Genomic DNA, 15,368 nt, shown 5'->3' on the forward strand with positions numbered 1-15,368 from the left:
AAGAGGCACATCAGCATATGTGTGTAAGTGCTGGAAGGACAGAAACAGCAGAGGTAATCACAGTCAAAGGAATATAGTCAAATCCTTCTTCTGCTCTTTAGACAAAAGCGAGTGAATAGATGAGCCTACTCTGTATGCTTAGTGAAGCTGGAACTTCATGGCTATGTGTGTTGTGTATCCTGTGACCATTTGCTCATCCTTCCCACAAACAGGAGCTTCCTGGGTAAACATTTATGTGAACATCCCAAAAAGTGCTTGAAAGTGAGTTAATAAGCATGTTAAAGTAGCTTAGGATATGAAAGAGCTAGAAGGGGAGTGAATAATGTCTCCTCAGGGAGCTCTCAGGGAGCCAGAACTGAGCCCCAGGGAACTGGTACCAGGTCCAGTCAGAAGCTGATATCTTCACTAATCATCTGGAAGAGGAAATCAATGGCTCATTAATAAAATGCACAGTTGAAGTGAAATGATTGATTGGATGTAAGAAAGCAGAGAAATTAGTGATGTTGATAAAATGAGATGCAACTTAGGGAAATGCTTGCTCATCTGTAACACAGAAAATCAGCATGTGAAACTCATTTAATAGGAGCAATCAGCTGGGAAAGCATCACTGCCAGTGGAAGCCTGGAGGTGATGCCAGGAAGGTTAGACAGGAGGTGGGAGGCCCAGCCAGCATGATCACAGTTTGGAAAGACCTCACGACAGCCAGACAGTGTTCATGCACTGTGGCACAGCTGGCCACAGATCCTGACACCAAGCCATAGCCTCTGAAGTCCACTCTGCTGCTACCTGTCCAGCCTGTTCTATGCCTTCTAGCTCTGGCTAGAAAGATGGCTCCATGTAGTCTTCCCCTTACTGCTCTGCGTAAGAAGTTGATGATGTCCAACACTTTGCTGCTCTGGGGTCGATATCCATGCCAAGGGCAGAGGTGTGACCCAGACCCAGGATTGAAGGTTAGGAGCATTCCTGGGTAGACCTGGGAATTGCAACCTGATCTCTGGCCTACAGCTGATTATGAGTTTTCTGAGGTAAAGTTAGAACCAACCAAGGCTCAAACTACTTTGCATTCCAGCACTTATAGGAAGTAGATCCCAAAGTCTCTGCTGTTTGCTACTGTGCATTGTATCCATCAGCTGATAAGCATACCCTAATTTTTCTGAATAAATTTGCATTTGGACTCATGCTTGTCTTGTAGTTTTGTGCTGACCTTGCTCCATCAGTTCCCTTATTAACCGTCACTCTGCTGGGCTCTTGCAGAGACCACTGCTCATTAGTTGAGAACAACAGTGTATGCTGTGGACTGGGTAAGTGGAAAATAAAACCTCTGGATCCTCATTAATATGTGTAAGCTGTCTCCTCAGTACATGGGACAAGAATCACTGCATTCCAAAATTTTTCCAAATCAAGTTAAATTTTGCATGCATTTTCATTAAGGATATTTAATATCTTAATTTACAAGAAGGTTGAGGGATATATTCAATCCAGAAAAATGAAGAAGGGCCTTTGGTCTTGTGTCCATCATGATTAGGACTGGAAAAGGTCAGTTTTCATTGGAAGGTCTGATGCTAAAGCTGAAGCTCTAATATTTTGGCCACCTGATGTAAAGAGCTGACTCATTGGAAAAGACCCTGATGCTGGAAAAGATTGAGGGCCAGGAGAAGGGGGAGACAGAGGATGACTATCACTGACTCAATGGACATGAGTTTGAGCAAACTCCCAGAGATTGTGAAGGACAAGGAAACCTGGTGTGCTGCTGTTCATGATACCTATAAGAGTTAAACATGAGTTAATGACCGAACAACAACAAATGTTGTCCCAGAGGTCTCTGAGACTGTTCTCATTTCTTTTCATTCTTTTTCTTTATTCTTCTCTACAGCAGTTATTTCCACTATTCTATATTCCAACTCACTTATCCATTCTTCTCCCTCAGTTATTCTATTGTTCCTTCTAATATATTTTTCGTTTCAGTTATTGTATTGTTCATTAGTGTTTGTTCTTTAGTCCTAGGTCCTTGTTAAACATTTCTTATATCTTCTCAATCCATGCTTCCGTTCTATTTCTGAGATCTTGGATCATCTTTACTATCATTATGAATTTTTTTTCAGGTAAATTATCTATTTCCTCTTCATTTATTTGATCTTTTGGGTTTTTACCTTGCTCCTTTAATCTGTAACATATTTCTGTTTTCTCATTTTGTCTGTCTTACTGTGTTTGTGATTTCCTTTCTGCAGGTGGCAGGATCCTAGTTCCTGTTTCTTCTAGTGCCTGCCCCCTGGTGGGTGAGGCTGGTCCAAGGCCTTGTGTAGGTTTCCTGATGGGAGGGACCGGTGCCTGTGCTCTGGTGGATGGAATTGAGTCTTGATTCTCTGATGAGCAGGACTGTGTCAGGTGGTAAGCTTTGGGGTGTCTATAAGCTTAGTATGACTTTAGGTAGCCCATCTGCTATTAGGTGGGGCTGCGGTCCTTGTCTCGCTGGTTGTTTGGTATGGGGTGTCGAGCACTGGAGCCTACGGGCAGTTTGATTAAGCCAGGTCTTGGTTTGAGATGGAGATCACCAGACAAGCTCACACCAATTAATATTCCTTGGAGCTGGGAATTCTATGTCATCTAGCATCTTGGACTTGGTGTTCTTACCCCAGAGGTTCAGACCCAACCCCAGGAAACCAAGACCCTGCAAGCCATGTGGTGCAGCCAGTAAAAACAAGAAAAGAAGAGAAGAAAACAAACAGATTTAAAAAACCAAGACAAAATGATAAAAGAAAAAACAACCAAGGACAACATTACATGCAAAAGAAGGCCAAAACTAAACTAACAAACACAAAAAAACAGAACAAAAACATAACACAAGCTAAAAAAAAAAAAAAAAAAATGAACATTAAATAAACATGCAAGAACAATAAAAACAGTACAATACAAAATGAAGACAAAACAACAAAAAAAAAGTAAACATAGAAAAAGAATTTTAAGTTAAATTTTTTTAAAAGAAAAAAGTAGGTAAAAATATGTAAAACTACAACAGAATAAAGAATAGTAATAATGCTATTTTCCTGAAGTCTCTGCTGTCAGTGTCCTTGTCCCCCCAGTGAGCCACAACCAACCTCCACTTCTCTAGGAGGCCCTCCAATATTTCTGGGTAGGTCTCTGGACCCACCAAGAGCACTGTGGGGCAGCTCAGACTCTGACCTTGTCCATCTCCTGTTGTGAACTTGCCCCCAAAGTCCACAGCTGCCAAAATTAGACTGATCTCAGTTGTGGGAGTACTTACTGTCCATTCAGATACTCCACGGATCCAGGATTTACAAAACAGCTTGTGTGGCTGCACAAAGAGATTTCTGTCCCTCTTCCTTAGTCACACAGCCCCTGAGACTCAGCTTTGGTTTGGGCCCCACCTCTAGGTGTGGGCCACACTCAGGTGTCTGTTCTCTACCCAGGTGAGAGGGGACAAAAGCAGCAGCTGGTTGGAGCTCTCGGGCTGATTGGGGAACTTATTCACACAGGCTGGGGAGGAATAAGGCAGCCACAACGAGGGTTTGTGCAAAGACCCTGAGGTGGCAGAAATTGACAGGAAAATGACAGATTGGGACATGCTCGCTCTGGGGGAGTCCCTCCAAGTACGCACAGAGGCAGGAGCTGTCTAAAGGGCAAGGGGTTGTAATGGCCCCTTGCACATTCAACAGAGATGCCTTGATTCCTAGGTAGACTATGCTTCCTCTAAGAGCATTCCTGGCCATGGAGACCCTCACTCCCATCCCCTCAGGTTGTTTCTGTATAGCCAGGAGCAGTCCTCTCCCCAGATCCACTCTCCTAACTGCATGCTTTAGCACTCGGCCCCCACCAGCACTGGCAGCTTCCTGTCTCAGGCTGGGGTGCCCAGGGCTGATTCCAGAGGCAGCTTTGATGGTGGCAGTGCTCAGGACTCTGGAGCTTGCATGGGTTGAGGAGACCTTGGCTTGATGTTTGGGTGTACCTCCTCAAATGGGATGCCCTCCCAGTGCCCACAGAGGCAAGGGGCCAGCAGGTGGAGAAGGGAGTTGCAGGGGTGACCCCATGCCTTGCACACTACTCAACAATGGTGCCTTGATCTATCGTGCTCCAGGTTTCTTCTGAAAACGTTCCCAGTTGTGGAGCTTCTTCTTCCTGTCCCTCAGGCTTTCTCTTCACAGCCAGCAGCTGTCCCCTCCCTGGGTCCACACTCTAAACCCCACTTTCCAGCACCCAGCTCCCGTCTGCATCAGGAGACACATAACTCAGGATGTGGTGCATAGGTCAAGTGGCATAGATCATATGTACAGTTCTTACTTTGTCCTGCCTTCCACAGACGGGCTGCTTCATTTTCCTCTGAGCCCCCAAAGTTTTCCCTTCTGCACCAGCTGACTTCCTCACCATGAATGGGCTTTTCCGAGTGTGGGAACCTCTCCTCACCTTCAGTTCCCCACCAGCAGTGCTGGTCTCCTTCCATTTCCTCTTTTCTTTCTTTTTTCTATTTTTTCATTCTAACTAGTCAGGTGAGGATTTTTCTCATCCTTTTAGGTGTCTGAGGTCTTCCACTAGTGTTTAGCTGGTGCTTTTTGAGAATTGTTCCATTTATAGGAGTATTCTTGATGTTCTTGTGAAGAGAGACAAATTCCATGTCCTCCTAGTCAAGATCCTTCTGGTAGCCCTCACATCACTTTAGTCCAGACGTCCTTAACCTTAATCCCTCTTTATGGCACTGAGTCCAGGATGAATATTCCTTCTTGTTTTGTGACATAAAGAGATCCAGCTTTGAGAATGCAGTGATGTGGAGGATGTCCAATATGAATTTCAAAAAATCTGGCCCAGCTGTGATGAACTTAACTTGAGAGGACCCTTCTCTTGGTTTGTCTTTGCTACTGGAACCAGAACTGTGTGTGCATGCGTGCTAAGTCATTTCAGACATATATGACTCTTTGAGACCCTTATGGGCTGTAGCCTACCAGGCTCCTCTGTCCAAGGGATGTTCCAGGGAAGAATATTGGAGTGGGTTGCCATGCCCTCTTCCAGGGGGTCTTCCCGGCCCAGGGATCAAACTGTGTCTCTTATGTCTCCTACACTGGGAGGCAGGTTCTTTACCACCAGCACCACCTGAGAAGCCTGAACCCAGAACCATTGCTTGTCAAATCATGACTGTATGACCCTTCCAACTTTCAAGAGAAAAGATTTAACATTTCAAAACTCCTTCAGCTTTTGTTTCTGTTGCTCATGATATTGAGAGGGTAACAGGCAGGAAGGCCAGGGGTCTCCAAACGGAGGAAAGAGGCTGCAAGTGCCAGACATTTTTATCTCTCCTAAGCGGCAGGAAGAAACAAACCAGCAATATGTTTTTCCTTGTCTATACAAATTTAAAAGGAGGTTTCTCTTAAAATGCTGTGTTGCCATGACACTTGGTCTCACCTGAAGCTAACTACTCTCAAACCGTGAGTTAACCAATACATTTCTTTTTCTTATGGAAATGTTGTCTTAAGCTATGTTAATGTACCCCAGACTCTATCTTCAAGTTGGTTCCGCCAAACGGCCTAACTTACTTACTCAGATATTGTTCCCTAATCTATGTAAAGGAAACTATTTGTTGGTAATCTGCCCTTCTACAAGATTCAAGGCAATCATTTTATGGCCAGGGATGAATTATCTGGTGCCATTCTAAATTTTATGACATTCCTTTCTTTTCATTAACAGACTGTGAGTGACTACATAACATACAGCTAAAGACTAGGAGGGGGGTACTCTTTTGCCCCCTTCTGATGCCTATGTCAGAAGCTTTCTCTATCTCCTTTACACTTTAATAAAACTTTATTACACAAAAGCTCTGAGCGATCCAGCCTCGTCTCTGGCACCGGATTGAATTCATCTCCTCCGGAGGCCAAGAATCCCGGCGTCTTATCGTTCAGCAACAACCTTTCAATATGAAGCCTCCACTCTAGTCAGACCACAGCCCAGTTCTCTGATTCCTGCTGCAGTGTCTTTCCCTTGGAGCCGTCACAGTTGCTGCTGCTGAGATTACATTTAATGGCAGCCTCCATTAACCTGACAGGATCCAGTCCTCCCAAACTGAGAGAAGAGGCTTAAGGCGGGAAACTGAAAACAGCCTTTATATTCCTGGCTTTTCCTGCAGGTAAATCTCTCAGAAAATTGTTGCTTTATTGTTTCCAGGCACTTGGCTCATATTATACCAACAAGCCTGGAAGGTTCTATCAGCCAATCCATCAGCTTTTACAGGATGAGGGCTTCTGGGAAACATGAAAGTCACTCAGCAAATTGGAAATGTTAATGACATGGTCCATGTAAACACCAAACTTTGGACATTTCCTTCTTGCAGCTTCCTCTAGCTAAAAATGACGTGAAACACTGTTGTGAAGGCAACTTTTAAAATAACTACATGTGAGTGTGTTTGTGTGTGCATGTGTGTCTGTGTGTGTGCTCCAAGTGGAGAATGGAGCCAAAGCCTTGGGGAATTTTAAAAGGAAATGAATCATTGTTTTCTCTCTGGAAACTGGATTCTATAAAACCCAGGATTATTATAATCTTTATTGCAGTAATGGGTCATCAGATATTTCCCCCTTTAAAACTATCTTATTTAAGCACTTTTTAGTTTTTCTCCATGTATCTGAATAGCATGAGTTGTCCAGAAAACAATGTCAATAATTTAGCTGGAAGATAAAAGCTCTAAATTTGGAATATGTTGAGAATTTTTAATATATAATGAGGAATGAACTATTATTTCCCTGAATAAAATCCACCATCACAAGGTAGCAAAAGTTCCTAAACTTCACCTAAACTGTCTCTGGTGTACGTTGTACATCAACTGCTATAAAATGCCCTGGCTTGCCATTTAGAAATTAAACTACTTCTTGGCAAGTAATTCAATACTTTGGATTTCCTTGAGGAACATAACAGGAAAAAACTGGGAAAGGCTACTTGGTAATTGGGCTTCCTTTATAGCTCAGTTGGTAAAGAATCTGCCTGCAAGGTGGGATACCTGGGTTCAATCCCTGGGTTGGGAAGAGGCTACCCACTCCAGTGTTCTGGCCTAGAGAACTGTTGAAAAGAGTTGGACACCAATGAGCAACTTTCTCTTCACTTAGTAATTATGTTGTCATTTTTGCTGCCTTTATTCCCATAAACACAAATTTTATCCTAATTCTATAATGATGTGCCTACATGTTTGCTTCCTGTATGATTCCTTGTCCACAGCAGGCACAGTGAACCTCTTAATTATTCCAATGCAGCCACAGTGAGCTTATGCCAGAAAAAAAAAATCAGAAACAAGAATTTCACACAGGCAGTTGATAGCTCCAGCTGTTGTAATTGTAAACTAAACACTAGTTGTTTTTTAAAAATAAATTGTCTAAGTTAGTATGTCATTATTGCTTCATACATTGTTAACAAGGGTGACTTGCATTTGATTTTTAAGTGTATGTTCACACAGCTTTTGGGAAACTTTCAACAAATTGTCTACATACCTAAAGAAGTTTGCATGTTTTATTTCCACTCAGAAGAAAAGAAAAAAAGTATTTTTATTTGTATAATTTTTATTAAAATGAGGTTTTAAGATGTTTATGAGGATATTTTACTCAGACTATATGGGATATGTGTGGTAGGTAAGAAGAGCTACTAAGAGATAAAAGTCTGATAGTTGCTATCAAAATGGTTTCAAAGATATTTTCTAGTTCCAATCACCCATAGTAATGGGGAGAAGGGGTAATATAGTGGAATGAAGACATCTGTAGTTTGAAAATATTCTTATTAAGATACAAATTTTGCTAAAGAGGTTGGTAAACAACATCTTTCAAAAATTAATTAAAATAATTATAGATAACATCTTCATTTGTTCATTATTAGGTTAAATCTTATGAAACTAATATTTCCAAAGGTCAGAAATTGTCAAATATGGGAAATTTTTCTTATGTTAAGCCTAATATTTTCTTCTTTTCATGTATCATTATGTATATCCTTGCTATATGTCAATATTGATGTGAGTTTATAATAAAATACAACTATAATAAATCCATAGCACAAACTGTGAAAGAACAAGGGCTATGTAACAAGGAAGTGGTCATTGTTTTGAAAATTCAGTCTAAGGGCAGCTTCCACAATCAAACAGAAAATCTAACTCAGAATTTCCTGGAAGCCAAAACAAAACTAGAACCAAAATTACATAACTCTTACCTATTAAAAGTACATAGATATTCACAGATGAAAGTCAAACTTCCTAGCTGTTAAGAGAAATATAGCAAGTGTGTGCTCAGTTGGGTCTGACTCTTTGCAACCCTACGGACTGTAGTTTACCAGGCTCCTCTGTCCATGGAATTTTCCAGGCAAGAATATTGGAGCCGGTTTCCATTTCCAACTCCAGGGGATCTTCCTGACCCAGGGATCTAACCCACGTCTCTTACATCTCCTGCATTGGCAGGTAGATTCGTTACCACTAGTGGCACCTGGGAAACACTTTCACATTAAAGGTATTTCTAAATTTAATGCCTAATATTTTTATAATGTTTTGTAGTTTATAAATATTTCTCTTAGTAATTTGATTGAACTTAACAAATCAGTTGGGGCTTCCCCAGTGGCTCAGGGATAAAGCATCCACCTGCACTACAGGAGACTGGGATTCGATCCCTGGGTCAGAAAATCCCAGAAGAGGGCATGGAAACCCACTCCAGTATTCTTGCCAGAGAATCCCATGAACAGGGCAGCCTGGCAGGCTACAGTCCATGGGGGTCGCAAGGAAGAGGACAGGACTGAAGCACCTTCACACCCACCCACACAATGAAGCAATCGGCATGTTGAAGAATGTGGAGAGGAACTGGAAGTAGTGCATTTCTGCTTTTGGATGAAGAAAGGAGGGCCTTCCCCTGGCATCCTCTGATTCATATACTCACTAAACTACTTTGGTTTCTAAAGTATGGTTCCAAATTGGAAAAAAAGCATTCATATTGTGAATTATTAAATTGATTTTCAAATAAAAATTAAACTAATGAGCACTGGGCCAGTTAAGTTGACTTCCCCCACCCAAGAATCTGGATAAACTGATATCATATTTCCAGATTTGTTGAGTTGGGAAAACAAATTAGGAAATGCAAGAAGGTAAAAGCAAAGTTGGAAATTTTTTTTATAGATTTAGTTCTCTATACATTCCTACACCACATTACAATATCAACATGTGTTAAAGAGAATAACTTTCACTTTTATTGAGATATAATTGACACATAACATTGTATAACTTTAAGGTGTACAACATTTTGATTTGCATATTGCAAAATGATTACTGCCATAGCAGTATCTAACACCTGTATCATGTTACATAATTACCATTCCTTTTCTGTGGTAAGAACATGTAAGATCTAATCTCTTAGCAACTTTCAAGTATATAATACAGTATTATTAACTATGATCACTATGCTGTACCTTGCATCACCAAAACTTATTATAACTAGGAGCTTGTACTCTTTTCCCCTCTATCCCCCACCTCCACCCCATGGCAGCCACCATTCTAGTATCTGTTTCTATGAGTTCAGCATTTTTAGATTCCTCATGTAAGTGACATCACATGGTATTTGTTTTTCTCTCTCTGACATTATTAACTTAGCTTAATGCTATCAAGTTCAATTCACATTGTTGCACACAACAGAATCTTCATCTTTCTCATGGTCAAAATATATGGATATAGATATACTGGAATGTACAAGTAGGAAGTGAAGAGATACATGGAGTAACAGGCTAGTTTGGCTTTGGAGTACAAAATGAAATAGAGCAAAGGCTAACAGAGTTTTGCCAAAAGAACGCCCTGGTCATAGCAAACACCCACTTCCAACAATACAAGAGATGACTCTACACGTGGACATCAACAGATGGTCAATACGAAAATCAGATTGGTTATATTCTTTGCAGCCAAAGATGGAGAAGCTCTATACAGTCAGTAAAAACAAGACTGGGAGCTGACTGTGGCTCATATCATTAACTCCTTATTGCAAAACTCAGACTTAACTTGAAGAAAGCAGGGAAAACCACTAGGCCATTCAGGTATGACCTTAATCAAATTCCTTATGATTATACAGTGGAAGTGACTAGATTCAAGGGAATAGATCTGACAATCAGAGTCCCTGAAGAATTATGGACAGAAGTTCATAACATTGTACAGGAGGCATTGATCAAGACCATCCCCAAGAGAAAGAAATGCAAAAAGGCAAAATGGTTGTCTGAGGAGGCCTTACAAATATCTGAGAAAAAACAAACGTGAAAGACAAATGAGAAAAGGAAAGATACCCGTCTGAACACAGAGTTCCAAAGAATAACAAGGAGAGATAAGAAAGGCTTCTTAAGTGAACAGTGCAAAGAAATAGCAGAAAACAATAGAATGGAAATCTATAGAGATCTCTTCAAGAAAATTAGAGATACCAAGGGAACACTGCGTATGAAGATGGGCACAATAAAAGACAGAAATGATATGGACCCAACAGAAACAGACGACATTAAGAAGAGGTGGCAAGAATACACAGAAGAACTGTACAAAAAAAGGTCTTAATGAGCCGAATAACCTCAATGGTGTGATCACTCACCTGGAATGCGAAGTCAAGTCCACTGCTAAAAACAAAGCTAGTGGAGGTGATAGAATTCCTGCTGAGTTATTTCAAATCCTAAAAGATGATGCTGTGAAAGTGCTGAACTTAATATTTCGGCAAATTTGGAAAACTCAGCAGTGGCCACAAGACTGGAAAAGGTTAGTTTTCATTCCAATTCCAAAGAAGGGCAATGCCAGAGAATGTTCAAACTATTGCACAATTGTGCTCATTTCACATACTAGCAAGGTAATGCTCAAAATCCTTTAAGCTAGTCTTCAATAGTATGTGAACCAAGAACTTCCAGACGTACAAGCTGGATTTAGAAAAGGCAGAGAAACCAGAAATCAAATTGCAATAGAAAAAGCAAGAGAATTCAAAAAATAAATCTACTTCTGCTTCATTGACTATGCTAAAGCCTTTGACCATGTGCATTTCCACAACAAACTGTGGAAAATTCTTCAAGAGATGGGAATACCAGACCATCTTACCTGTATCCTGAGAAATCTGTATGCAGGTCAAGAAGCAACAGTTAAAACCAGACATGGAACAATGGAGTGGTTAAAAATTGGAAAAGGAGTATGTCAAGGCTGTGTATTGTCACCCTGCTTATTTGCACATCATGCAAAATGCCAGGCTGGATGAATCACAACCTGGAATCAAGATTGCAAGGAGAAATATCAACAACCTCAGATATGCAGATGATACCACTCTGATAGCAGAAAGTGAAAAGGAACTAAAGAGCCTCTTGATGAGGGTGAAAGAAGAGAGTGAAAGAGTTGGATTAAAACTCAACAGTCAAAAAACTAAGATCATGGCATCTGGTCCCATTACTTCATGGCAAATAGATGGGGGAAAAAATGGAAACAGTCACATATTTTATTTTCTTGGGCTCCAAAATCACTGCAGATGATGACTGCAGGCACGAAATTAAAAGACTCTTGCTCCTTGGAAGAAAAACTATGACAAATGTAGACAGTGTATTAAAAAGCAGAGACATAACTGCCAACAAAGGTCCATGTAGTCAAAGTTACGGTTTTTCTAGTAGTCATGTATGAATGTGAAAGTTGGACCATAAAGAAGGCTGATCACCAAAGAATTCATGCTTTTGAACTGTGGTATTGGAGAAGACTCTCGAGAGTCCCTTGGTTTGCAAGTAGACCAAACCAGTCAATTCTAAAGGAAAGCAATCCTGAATGTTCAGTGGAAGGACTGATGCTATAACTCCAATACTTTGGCCACCTGGTGTGAAGAGCTGACTCATTGGAAAAGACCGTGATGCTGGGAAAGATTGAAGGTGGGAGGAGAAGACAGAAGATGAGATGGTTGGAGGGCATCGTTGACTCAATGGACATGAGTTTAAGCAAGCTCCAGAAGATAGTGAACGACAGAGAAGACTGGCATGCTGCAGTGCATGGGGTAGCAATGAGTCGGACATAGCAACAGCAACAGATCAATATCTCTATTTGCTGAGCTTTATCCACTCAACTTTGACAAACACCACTTGAGCTGTTTCCATATCTTGACTATTGTGAAAAACAATACAGTATACATGATAGTGAAGATATCTCTTCAATATCCTATATTCATTTACTTTGAATAAAGCCAGAAGTGTTGCCAAATAGTATGGTTTAGTTCTATCTTTAATTTTTTGAGGAATATACATACTGTTTTCCATAGAGGCTGCACCAATTTACATTCCCACCAACAGCATATGAGAGTTTCCTTTTCTCCACATCCTCACAACCAACCCCTGTGTCTTTTGTCTTTTTGATAATGGCCATTCTAACAGATATGAGGTGATCTCTCATTGTGGTTTTGGTTTGCATTTTGCTGATGGTTCGTGATGTGGTACACCTTTTCATATACCTGTTGTATATTTATATGTCTTCTTTGAAAAATGCTTATTCAGTTCCTCTGCTAAATTATTAAATTTTAATTTTTTTGCCATTGGGTTATATGAGCTCTCTCTTATCCTATATATGATTTGCACATATGTTCTCCCACTCCACAGGTTGCCCTTTCATTTTGTTGCTGATTTTATTGTTGTGTCAATTTTTAAAATTTGATGTAGTCCTATTGTTTATTTTTGCTTTGACTGCCTTCGTTTTGGTGTTAAATCCAAATAATCATCACCAAGGCTTATATCAAGGAGTTTACCACCTATGTTTACTTTAGGAGTTTTTTGGTTTCAGGTTTCACACTCAAGTCTTACTGATTTTGAGTTGACTTTTGTGTGTGATGTATGGTAAGGATTCATATTTTTGCATGTTGTTATCCAGTTTCCTTTTAAAATAAATATCTTTTATTGAAGAGACTATCTTTATTGTATGTTCTTGTTTCTTTGTCTTACACTAATCAACACATGCATGGATTTATTTCTGGGTTCTCTGTTTTTTTCTATTGATTGATGTGTGTGTGTGTTTATGTCAAGACCATGCTGCTTTTATTACTATAGCTTTTGCGTACAGTTTGAAATTAGGATGCATTATTCCTCCAGCTTTGTTCTTTATCAAGATTGTTTTGGCCACTCAAGCTCTTTTGTGGATCCATAAAAATTTTAAGGCTATTTGTTAGATTTCTGTGAAAAATGCCACTGGAATTTTGACAGGGATTGCATTGATTCTGTAAATTACTTTGGGTAACATAGACATTTTGATAATATTTTTTCAAACCATGAGCATGGAAATATATTTCCATTTATTTGTGCATTCTTCAGCTTCTTTCACCAATGTCATGGTTTTCAGTGTACAGATTTTTTATCTTCTTAGTTAAATTTATTACTGTTTTATCCTTGTAGATTCAATTGTAAATACAAATGCTTTCTTAATTTCTCTTTATGATAGCTCATTGTTGGCATATAGAAATACAACTGACTTTTGTATATGGATTTTGTATACTGCAACTTTGCTGAATTCATTCATTAGTTCTAACAGTTTTGGTGGAGTCTTTAGGGCTTTCTATATATGATATAATGTCATCTGAAAATAGAAACTTTCCTTTCTGATTTGGATGCCTTTTATTTCCTTTTCGTGCCTCATTGCTCTGGTTAGGACTTCCAGTACTGTGCTGATTAAAAGTGGTAAGACTGAACATCCTTGTCTTGATCATGATCATAGAGGAAAAGACTTCAGTTTTTCACCATTGAGCATGATGTTACCTGTGGGCTTATGATATATGTCCTTATTATATTGAGGTATTAATACATTTCCTCTATGCTCAGTTTGTTAAGATTTTTATCATGAGAGGATATTGAATTTTGTCAAATGTGTTTCCTACATCTATTTAAATGATCATGTGATTTTTAATCCTTTATCAGCATGGGGTACTACATTGATTAGCTTGAGTATGATAAACCATTCTCTCATTCTTGGAATAAATTTCACTTGAGAATGGTATATGCTCCTTTCAATATATTGTGGAATTCAGTTTGTTACTGTTTTGTTGAAGATTTTTGAATCTATGTTCATCAGGAATATTGGTCTCTAACTTTCTTTTGTTATAGTGTCCTTATCTGGTTTTTGTATCAGGGTTATGCTAGTCTTGTAAAATTAATTAGAAAGTGCTTCCCTCCTATTCTAATTTTCGGGAAAGTTTGAGAAGAATTGTTATTACTTTTTCTTTAAATGTTTAGTAGAAGTCATCAAAGAAGCCATCTTGTCCTAGGCTTTCATTTGTTGGTAGGTTTTTTATTTTGGCTCTATCTCCTTATATATTTCCATGCTCATGGTTTGAAAATAAGTAATTAGTCTGTTCACACATTCTATTTATTCATGGCACAGTCTTGGTAGATTGTACATTTCTAGAAATTTTATCTATGTCCTCTAGGTTGTCAAATTTGTTGACATAATTTCTCATAGTGGTCTTTTAAAATCTCTTGTGATTGTGTGGTGTCAGTTGCAATGTCTTTTCCTTCATTTGTAATTTTATTTATTTGAATTCCATTTTTCCTCTGGTAAGTCTACTAAAGATTTGTCTCTGCTTATCTTTAAAAAAAAAAAAAAAAAACACTTCTTTGTTTCATTGACTTTTTCCTATTGTCCTTTTAGTCTCTATTTTATTTATTTCCTCTCTGACCTTTTCTGTTTTCTTCCTTCAGCTAACTTTGAGCTTAGTTTTTCCTTCTTTTCTACTTTCATATGGTGTATAGTTAGGTTGTTTATTTGAGCTGTTTATTTCTCTTTAATGTTTTGTGGCCGAGCATATGATCTATCCTGGACAATTTTCCACACGTGCTTGAAAAGAATGTGTATTCTACTGCTGTTGGATGGAATGTTTTCAAAATGTCTTTTAGGTTCAAATGGGCTAATGTGTAATTTAAGTCCAATATTTCCTTCTCTGAAGGATCTATCTATTGCTAAAAGTGAAGTATTGAAGTTTCCTACTATTATTGCATTGTTATCTATTTCTCTCTTCAGTTCTGGTAGTATTTGCTTTATATATTTAAGTGTTCCAAAAGACAATACTTTCTGATGTTAATGAAATGCTTCTATACAACCAATAGCTTTTTCTGTGTGTTCAGATAAATCATTGGCCTCTATAAGTATTTAAGTAGAAAAGTAAAAAACATTCATAGTTTTAAAACTATAATCCTTTTAGTTTATTATCTCAGCAACACGGGACTATTGTCATGTTTAGATAAGAAATCTTGAAAGAATTGCCAACCATTGAACCAAACATATAGGTGACACATTAAGTATTTCACTTCCTTTTGAGTCAACAAGGGAAGTTATATATTCTGACTAGATGAAGGGCCTAAAGAATCTGAAGAAACAAAATCTATGTGTTTAACAATAG

The sequence above is a fragment of the Cervus elaphus genome, chromosome 22, assembly GCF_910594005.1.
Source record: "Cervus elaphus chromosome 22, mCerEla1.1, whole genome shotgun sequence".
NCBI lineage: Eukaryota > Metazoa > Chordata > Mammalia > Artiodactyla > Cervidae > Cervus > Cervus elaphus.